The 10,207-nt window shown below is 40.6% G+C and overlaps 1 pseudogene; it reads left to right on the forward strand.

The window, feature by feature from the left end:
* Window positions 1-1,571: 1,571 nt before the first annotated feature.
* On the forward strand, window positions 1,572-2,125 carry LOC142854091 (mortality factor 4-like protein 1 pseudogene; annotated as a pseudogene).
* The last annotated feature ends 8,082 nt before the right edge of the window (window positions 2,126-10,207 follow it).

Consider the following 10,207-nt stretch of genomic DNA (forward strand, 5'->3'; position numbering starts at 1 on the left):
CCATGGAAAAGATCTTGAAAAGATCTTTTAATCTGTCTGATTAAAGCAAGCTGTGTTTAGAATACTCAAGGACTGGCCAGATGACGGCCTCCTCCTAAGTCAGGGTTTCAGAGAATAGCCTCTCACTGGCATTTGAGGTCCCTTTTACGAGAAAGGGTTAGGGTTGATAGAAAACAACTGTCAAGATAATTGACTGTTAGCAACTGGACAGAAAAGGGAGGGACATAGGACTGTGCTTATCTATCTGTGGGGTAGATAAGCGCAAGAATCCGTCCTGTGGAAAGGGAGTCATCAAGGTGTCTGGGAAGACGCATTTTCACAAGGCAAAAGGGCAATCATATATCACAGGTTCAGAAGTTTAGTAAGGCAAAGGGATAGGTATATATCATGGGGTCACAAGTTCAGCGTAGGTTGAAAAACGTGGTTTGCAGGATAGATTAGGCTCAGGAAACAGAAACTTATTCCTGTAAGGTGTGGAGACTCTGTAACAGATAATGTGGCTCCTGTTTTGTTTCACGGTGTTTGTCTTTACTTCATTCTTTTGTTGCCTAGGTTTCCAGGATCAAACTGTGCTGACATGGTAAAAGCCAGGCCCCTGTCCATCCCAGGCACTCAGCTCTACACAAGAACTTATCCCCAAGTACTTACTCCTCACAGATCTACTCCTACAGGCAGTGTGATAGTAGCTGTGGACTGGTGGCCCCAGGCTGCTGCACCCAAGATTTCTGCCCAAAACAGGCCACTGGCCAGACCTTTCTGATGGATGTTTTATGTCCAGCAACAAAGGAATTGTTGTTTGGTTGGTTTTTTTGTTTTGTTTTGTTTTTGTTTTTGTTTTTGTTTGAGACAGGGTTTTTCTGTGTAACAGCCCTGGCTGTCCTGGACTTGCTTTGTAGACCAGGTTGGCCTCAAACTCACAGAGATCTGCTTACTTTTGCCTCCCTAGTGCTGGAATTAAAGGCACGTGCTACCATGCCTGGCTAGCAACAAAGGTTTTGTCCTGTGGGAGGGGAAAGCTCATCCAAAACAAAACAAAACAAAACAAAACAAAAACTGGCCACTGAGCACAAACCACCAGGAAAGCAATACAGAAACAAAAGGAGCTCCTGGGCTAAAGAAGGCAGTGCCTGACCTGAAATTTCAACAGACAGACTGCCAGCAGGTTTCTCAGCAGGTGCTTGTAGCCCCAGAGAGAGTGGGCAAGAAAAAAATTGCTAAACAAGAACGTTATGCTTGACCCGTGTTCCACATCTGAAAGACAGAGTGGTAAAGACTTCACAAAGACTCACTTCAAACCTTTCCTACAAGAAATTAAAAAATATTTTAACATTTATTTACTTCATACACTGCAACAGTTGGAATACAAATGGCAATGAGCAGAGTACTCGATGATATGAACGCTGCAGAACCCCTGAGAATTACAGAAAGCCCACCAAGAGCAATAAGTTAAGACAACTGCCACAGGAAAGAAGGCATCAGTCTGTGGTGGAAAAAACGGTGAAGAGGCAGGAGCTGAAGGAATGGAAGGGCAGTTATACCATGAAACACCTGTTTCAGAAGACAATATTCCAATGAATGCTGGGGTTCAAAGTGAGAAAATGTTTAGCAATAGAAATTGGAGTTTAAGGAAAGATTTCTGAATAATTAAAATCATAGCTTGTGGGTGACTAAGACTTAATTACAAGGGGAAAACAGCTCTTTTATCTTCCTGCCAAGAACGTGGATTCTGTGAGGATTATGCAAATTACAAGACATAGCCAAGAAGCAGGCATTACAAGAATATGGTATTAATGAAGTAGTGGCAGAGATAAAAGAAAGCATCAGTGTAATGTCTAGTCAGCCACTCTACCAGTTAGACCTCAGTAGCAGACATTCTTTTCTGATCACCTGGAAGCACCCAGGTGATGTGGCCATCGCATCTCCTGTGATTATTTGTGCAGATGGGGGCAAAGCCACCTAACCATTTCTGCATGAGAAGAGTCTTGCTTTGTTGTTGAATTTTCTTCATGATTTCTCAAAGTATCAGGCAGAGAATTCTGCAGCTTTGTTTAGTGCTGGGAATTAGGAATTGGCTCTACCTGAGTACCACCAGAAAGAGGGGCACCATCACTTACTTCAGATTTAGAACAACTTGTGCTAAATCTTTTCCTTGTACAAAATTATGTACTTTGAAGGTGTTAGTGTCTAACTGATGTTTATTTGATTTTTTAAAAAAATGTTTATTTATTTTATTCATTTTTCTGTATATGGATGTTTTGTCTGTCTGCATGGCTGTACACATGAGCATGAGAAGCCCATGAAGCCACAAGAGGGTAATGGAACTGGAGTTGCAGATGTTGTGAGCCACCATGGGAGTGCTACAAATAGAATCCTCTGGAAGATTAACTGCGGAGTCATCCCTTCAGCCCCTAGAAAATGTTTTAAATAAGCCTCATTACAGAAAAAGAATCCATAGTAGATTTAAAAAGATAAAATGAAAGGAGTCAAAACAAGACTATAAGCATCAAAGAAACAAATATTTATGAAATCACAAAAGCAGGTAACAAGAGCAGCAGCAAGAGCTCGACCAAGCATGGCTAGAAACACCAATCAGCAAGTGTAAATCCTGATAAATGTATTGCCTTAAATGTAAATGGATTAAATTCTATAATCAGCAGAGTCCCTGAATGGATAAAACTATGAGCTATCAATAAGGGATGGACTCTCTTTAGGTTTGAGGATGTACACAGGCTAAAGCAAAAGGTGTACAAGGATATCCCACGCAAATAGTAACCAAAAGAGAGATACTTATATCACCTAAAATAGGTTTTATATCAAAAATTTCCACAAGAGACAAAGTAGGTCATTATTATAAAAATAAACAGATCAATAAACTAAGAAGAAATAATAATTATGTATATATTCAATACCAAAGCATCTATATACATGTAAAGTAGCATATCATTTTTGATAACAAAAAGATTGATGAGATAAAAAAATAAAGAATGACAAAGGCAAGGTGAGCTTAACACACACTCACACACACATACAACATTCCATCAAACAGAAGCAGACTATATTAATTTTTCTTAAGTATTCATGAAACATTCTCCACCATAGATCATATGTTCGATCACAAGTCACCTTCGAGTTAAGAAAACTGAAATGATATCAAATATCTTCCCCCATCTCTGCTACATGGTATGAAACTGGAAATCAATAACAGAAGGAAAACTGAAAATTCAAAAATACGTGGATTCTTTTATTTTTGAATTTTATTGAGCTCTACATTTTTCTCTGCTTCCCTCCCTGCCTCTCCTCTCCCCTTCAACCCTCTCCCATGATCCCCACGCTCCCAGTTTACTCAGATCTTGTCTTTTTCTACTTCCCATGTAGATTAGGTCTATGAAATACATGGATATTGAATCACAATCCCACACAATGAATCAAAGAGGAACCAAAAAAAAAATAGCTGTCACAAATGAAGATGGAAGCAACATAGCAAAGCTTCACCAGTGCAGCAGAAACCGTTCTTGGGAAGAAATATGTAATAATGATCTCCACAGGAAAGGAAGGGAGACAGAGCTTATAAACAAAATCAATCCACACCTCAAGGAACTAGGAAGTTGGAACAAATGAGTTTACAGTGAAAAGAAGGATAAAGATCAGAACAGAAAAGAAGGAGAAACAAAAACCAGAACAAAGCAATCCAAACAACATCAAACAGAAACAGGAAAAGTCAACAATATTAAAATCTGAGCTTTTTGGAAAAGACAAATGAAAATAAAAACCTAAAGATTTAGCAAAGTTGAGTTAAAAAGAGCAAAGAGTTAAATAAATAAATTTGGACACAGAAAAGAACATCTGAAAACTCACGTTGCAGACATACAAGACCATCAGGTAGCTACAAATGACCAGAAGCCAACAGATGCCTGGGGCAGAAGAAAAGGGTGAATTCCCAGAAGAAACATTTACTAACTCTCAATCATGAGGAAACAAAAACCTGAATAACAAGGAAACTGAATAAAAACCTTTCCCATTGCACAAAAAAAGAATAACTGTATTTTTCACAGGTAACTTTTATCAAACAAAAAATTTAAATTACATTATATATCTATTTAGTATGGAAAGTGGGCACACCACACACATTTGGGGCGTTCTGAGGACAACTTAGAAGAGACACTTCTCTCATTCCAAGTCTTCCAAAAGTCTGAGAAAAGGGAAGAGATTTCAAATTCATCTTCATGAGGTCAGCATTATACTGATACTGAAGTCAAATAAGCACAGTGTAGGAAAATAAATTATAATTCAATATTTCTGATGCAAAGAGATAAAAATTCTCAACAAAATAATAGCAAATCAAATTTGACAGAGCATTAAAAAGATCACTGTTTATAATCAAGTAAGATCTCTGGGTTGTAAGGGATATTCAAGTTAATAAATGTGATTGATACCACATTAACAAAATAAAAGATCACATGATAATCTCAGTAAAATAGATGTTAAAAAAAAAAACTAAAAAAATCCAGCATCCTTTTGTTTTATTTAAAACTCAACAAGCCAGGCAGCATTGGTACACACTTTTAATCCCAGCACTTGGCAGGTAGAAGAAAACAGATCTCTGTGAGGTCAAGGCCAGTCTGGTCTACAGAGCTACACAGAGAAACCGTGACTCAAAAACCAAACCAAACCACCACCAACAAAAATCTGTCAACAAATTAGACATAGAAGGCATACATCTCAGCATGGGAAAGACAGCATGCGACAGTCTCACCATGACTAGTGACAAAAACCAAATTTCTATTCGACCAGGAGTAAGACAAGGATCCCTACTCTCATGTCTATTGATATTGTGTGTGTACACACACGCTACATGTGTGTGGAGGCCAGAGGACAGCTTGTGAGGGACACGACACCTTGCGAGTTCAGGAGACTGAGTTCAGGCTGTCAGACCGACTGTGTGTCTCTGCTAAGACTCCATTAAAGGAGTTAAACAGAGGTTAAGATTCCATTATAAAACCTGGAAATAAGTGAATTCAGTAAAAATACAAAATCAACATTTTAACAATCACTTCGTTTCTAGGTAGCAACAGTGAAATATGGGAAATGGGGTGGTATTGGTTAAAAGGTAAAAAATATTTCAGTTATGCAAGATAAATCAGTTTTGGAAATCTAATGTATAACATGGTGACTGTATTAACTGTATTGTAATTACAAAGAGAGTAGTAGGCCTTGCATGTTCTTACTACTCAAGAAAAGGGTAACTATGTGAGATTATATATATATATATATATATATATATATATACACACACACACACACACATATATATATATATGCACCTAAAACTACTTTACACATATCACATATAAAGTTGATAGTGGCATAATTTAATCCTATACATACACATATAATCACACAAGTCTTAAATATTTGTCAATAGTATCTGAGTAGGACTGGAAAACAATTCTATATAGGTATATCATAGAGTGCACTACTAAATCATCCTAAAGTGTGTGTGCTTGCACTTGCATTTCCATTATAAACTAATTGAAGACAGAAACGACATGTTGCTGTTTGCCACTCTGACCTTACTTAGCTGGGGGTGGGGCCGCTGTTCTCAGCCACAGGGCATCAGCTGCTGCTGCCAGGTGACAGGACTAACAGTCAGGTGACACCTTACAGAGCATGGGATGGCACCTGACTCTACTGCTGGTCCAGACCCTGAGGCTGCAGCAGGATGGGCGCAGGAAATGGAATGTTGAGGGAAACCATGCAATAGCTTCTCCTATTGTGAGGACTTAAGGTCCTTAAGCCTGTCTGAGCCCGCATGAGCCGTGGGACCACAGAGTTACTGCTCTGTTCAAAAAAGTTTTCATTGATTCTTTGACAATTTTCTACAAGAATTTTATCATATTAACCCTCACACAATCCCAGACCCACTCCCCCTTCATCTGCCCACACATCTTTAAGTCCCCTTTGTTTTAAACCCACAGAGTCTGTTTTTATAACCTCTTTTTCTTTAATTTAATTTTGTTTTATTTAAATTAATTTTTCTTTAATTTAATGGATATGTATGAGGGGGGTGCATTCCTAAACACATAAACACAACAGACTTGTTCCGTTTAAATGTTTCTTGTATGTATGTTTTAAGGGTTGACCATGTGGTATGTGGTATGGGGTTGCTCTTCCCAGCTCTCAGGATTCCTTAGTTGCCTGTAGCTCTTTGTTAGTCTGGATCCTCATGACTTTCCCCATTCCATGTTGATATATATTGGTGTTTTCCTCATTTGGGTCTTATTTAGGCAGTCAATTTAATGAGACTTCATAGGTACAGGAGACATAGCCTCACAGCAAGCTTCTGTTTCTCTGACCCTTACAGTCTCTCCACCCCTTCTGTAATGGCCCCTGAACCTTAGGTGTAGTTGTGTTGTAGAAGTTTGAGTTAGGACTGGGCTCCACAACTCTGAGTTTTGATTGGTTGTAGTTTTCTGTATTGATCGCCATCTGTTGCAAAGAGAAGTTTCCTTGATGAGGGATGAGAGCTACACATATCTGTGGGTATAAGGAGAAATGTCTAGAATGTATTTAGATAAAGCCTCCAATCTGTGCTGCCGTACAGGACTGTCCCTCTGGAGCATCAGTGATGTGTCAGAGGTCGTATCCCTAAGAAAATCCTGACTCACCCTCTGCCAGCAGTTTTAACTGCCAATAACTCCTCAGCTATGGAGGGAATCTCCTGCCCACTTACTCACTCCACACTGGGATTTTGTCTGGCTTGAGATTTCAAAGGTATTGTGCATGCTCTCACAACTACTGTGAGCTCTGTGGAGGCCCAAAAATGTGAGGCTGATCCCCTGACAGAGCTCATATGTGCAACTGCCCGGTTGTGTTCAGAAAAGTATCTTTATTATGCTCACCTTAGACTATCTCTGGCTTTTACAATTTTCCCATCCCCTCTTTCTTTCTCTCATACTTACATTCCAACCACAGTCACCTCCTTCCCCCAGCACCTCCTACTCCAACGTCTCCTCTCACCCAGATCTACTCCTCCTCCTTTCGCAGGCCTCCCAGGAAATTAAACAAACATGGTATATCAAGTTATAGTAAAAATAGGTACATCACCTCATATTAAGGTTGGATGAAGCAACCCAGTAGGAGGAAAAGGGTCCCAAAAGGCAGAGAGAGCCCCCCACTTGCATTATTAGTAGTACCATAGGAATCCCAAACTACACAATATATATGTAGAGAATTAGATCAGACCCATACAAGCTCCCTGATTGTTGGTTCAGTCTCTGTGAGCCCATGACCCTGGTGAGTTGATTCTGTGAGCCATTTTCTTGTGGTGTCTTGACATCTCTACTCCTACAGTCCTTCCTGGCTAACCTCTGCAAGACTCCCTGAGCTCTTTGTTTAGATGTAGGTCTCATCTGCCACGATCAGTTGCTACACGGAACCTCTCTGATGATGATTATGCTAGACACTGTCTGGTTACATAAGACGGCCAGTTCAGGTTCCATTTTACCGAGTTACTAGGAGTCTTTGCTAGGGTCGCCCTTGCAGATTCTTGGGAGTTCCACTTCTATCTTGTCCCTGGAATGTTCCCCAGTTCCAATTGTCTCTCCTAGTACTCCCTTACAACCTAATCCCTTCTATTTCCTGCACCTACCCCCAGTCAACCCTCAAAATCTATTCTGCATCCCCTTCCCAGGGAGAACCATATATCTAGAGCCCTCCTTGTTACTTAGCCTTTGTGAGTCTGTGAATTGTAGCATGATAATCTTTTACTTTGTAGCTAATATCCACTTATAAGTGAGTATATACTGTATTTGTTCTTTTGGGTCTGGGTTACCTCACTCAGGATGCTTTTTTTTTTCCAGTTCCATCCATTTGCCATTTCTTGTGTTATTTTTTGAACAGCTTAGTAATACTCCATTGTGTAAATGTACCACATTTTCTTCAACCATTCTTTGGTTGAACGACATCTAGGTAGTTTCCAGGTTCTGGCTGTTATGAATAAAGCTGCTATGAAAAGAGTTGAGCGAGTATTTTGAGGGTAGGATGGGGTGTCCTTTATCCCACCCCCTCTTTTGAGACCCCCTCTTTGCCTTGGGAGGAGGGGGTGTATATAGATGTACCGTGTAGAACTGGTTACTCAGCAGTTTCTTTTTTTCCCCATACCTTGACAAGCTGTGGGTCTCTGTGCTGATTGGCATCTACAGTAAAAAGAAGCTATTCTGATGAGAGTTGAGATACACACTAATTTATGGGTATAGTGATAAACCATTTAGGGTCCTTTTAATACTATGCCATTAAATACAGCAATAGTAGGTTCTTCTTTAAGGCCCATGGTCTGTCTCTTGGCCCCAGTAATGTCAGCTGTGGGTTTCATTTTATGAACAGATCTTAAATTCAGTTAGAAGCAGTTGGCAGCTGGATGATGATGGACCACACCTTTAATCCCAGTATTTGGGAGGCAGAGGCAAATGGATCTCTGTGAGTTCAAGGCCAGCCTATTCCACAAAGGAGTGCCAGAACAGGCCCCAAAGCTACACAAAGAACTTTGTCTTGAAAAACCAACCAAACAAACAAGTGGTTGGTTACTACTGATAAGAAAATGCTACTTTTGTAGCAGTGGGTATATCTTTCTAGACCCATTGTTATTGGATCTCATAGGGCTCACCTGATAAGCCTGGTGCTTTCCTCCTCCTCTGGCAGGCAAAGCGCCTTCCAGATCTGTGAGCAGCCAGTAGGGGTGAATCTCCCAGACCAGTACAGTGTAACCGCTTTATGGTCTATGACTTAAGTGTGTGGTGTCTTTAGCAATAGGGTCTCACTGCCAAATTCTGGAGGGTGGCAGTAGCCTCTACTGTTTGGGGGTTAATAGGACCTCTCTTCCCAACGACTCCAAAAGAGGTAACCCATTCCTAGGATTGGGCTTTTAAATTTGTTAGCTGTGGTTTTTAGTAAGGGATATCCATTCGTTAGTTATTGCACATCCAGGCAGTTTCTGCTTCCTGGCTGCTGTGAATAAGACAGCAGGGAACCCAGATGTGCAAATGTCTCTGTCGTAGGATCTAGAGTCCTTTGGGAATATGCCGAGCATGGTGCAGCTCCGTCAGTTGGCAGAGCTGTTTCTAGCTTTCTGAGGAACCTCCACAGAGGGCCTCACTCTGTAGATCTGGCTGGCCTGAAACTTGTTATGTAGACCAGCTGGTTGAACTCAGAGAGGTCCTCCTGCCTGTCTGCCTCCAGAGTTCTAGGATTAACTCTACATCTGCCCAGAATTTCTTCGCTTATTTCTTTTCCTATGACGCATACCTGGCTCTCAGTGCACCCATCTTCCTCCTCACTCTGCCCTGAACAACATCTCAGGATGCTGCCCTAGACCTTGGAAGCTGTTGTAGTTCTGCCTGAAGTCTTCTTTTAAAATGCTAATTCGTTGTTTCCCTTCCTGCTTCAGCCATTTGCTGCAGTGTCCCTTTCTTGGGAGGTCTCTCTTTACCATCTTATTTAAAACCACGGTTGTCAACATCCCGTCTCTTCTGCCTTTATTTAATTTTTGTAACAGAGTATTTGGCATAATTTCTAGTTTATGTGCTTATTTCTGTCTGTCTCTTAGACAATTTGGAATTAAGAAATGTAAACTATAAGAAAACCATGCCTTTTGCTAATATGTTTTTAAATATTTCTTTTCCTGGAGTTTTGATGGTTTCTGGTATTTGTTGGAAGAATACATAAATAAGGACTAGTATGTATTTATTAATGATCATGATATTTTGAGCTGGCAGAGAGCCAATAGTTCAAGAAATTGAATTCCTTTTCATATTCTAGCCTCTTGTTGGTTTCTTGGTAAGATTTTTATTTCACCAAATTGTAGTGAATTAGTCGCCAGAGGCAGATACCTCTTCCATTCCGAAAAGGAGGCGGTATTGGGTAGTTTGCTGAATCTTGGTTTAAATTCTGGTCTTCTTGCTATCATTCTTGGCAATCCCCTGGCAGGTCCCCTGGCGGGTGGGAGACTGGCAGGTGAGACAGACAGATGTGCCGTGTGGAGAGAGCTTGGGCATGCAGTTTATTTAGTGGGTAATGGGAATGGTAAAAGAATAGGGGTTGTGGAGGAAAGGGGGGAGGGGAGAGAGAGAAGGGGGGGCAGAAAAAGAGGGAAGAGAGAAGAAAGACGGGGGGGGGGGCGGGAGGGAAGAAGAAAGAGAGGCAATAGTTACCT

This window comes from Microtus pennsylvanicus, chromosome 7 (genome assembly GCF_037038515.1).
Source record: "Microtus pennsylvanicus isolate mMicPen1 chromosome 7, mMicPen1.hap1, whole genome shotgun sequence".
Taxonomy (NCBI): Eukaryota; Metazoa; Chordata; class Mammalia; order Rodentia; family Cricetidae; genus Microtus; species Microtus pennsylvanicus.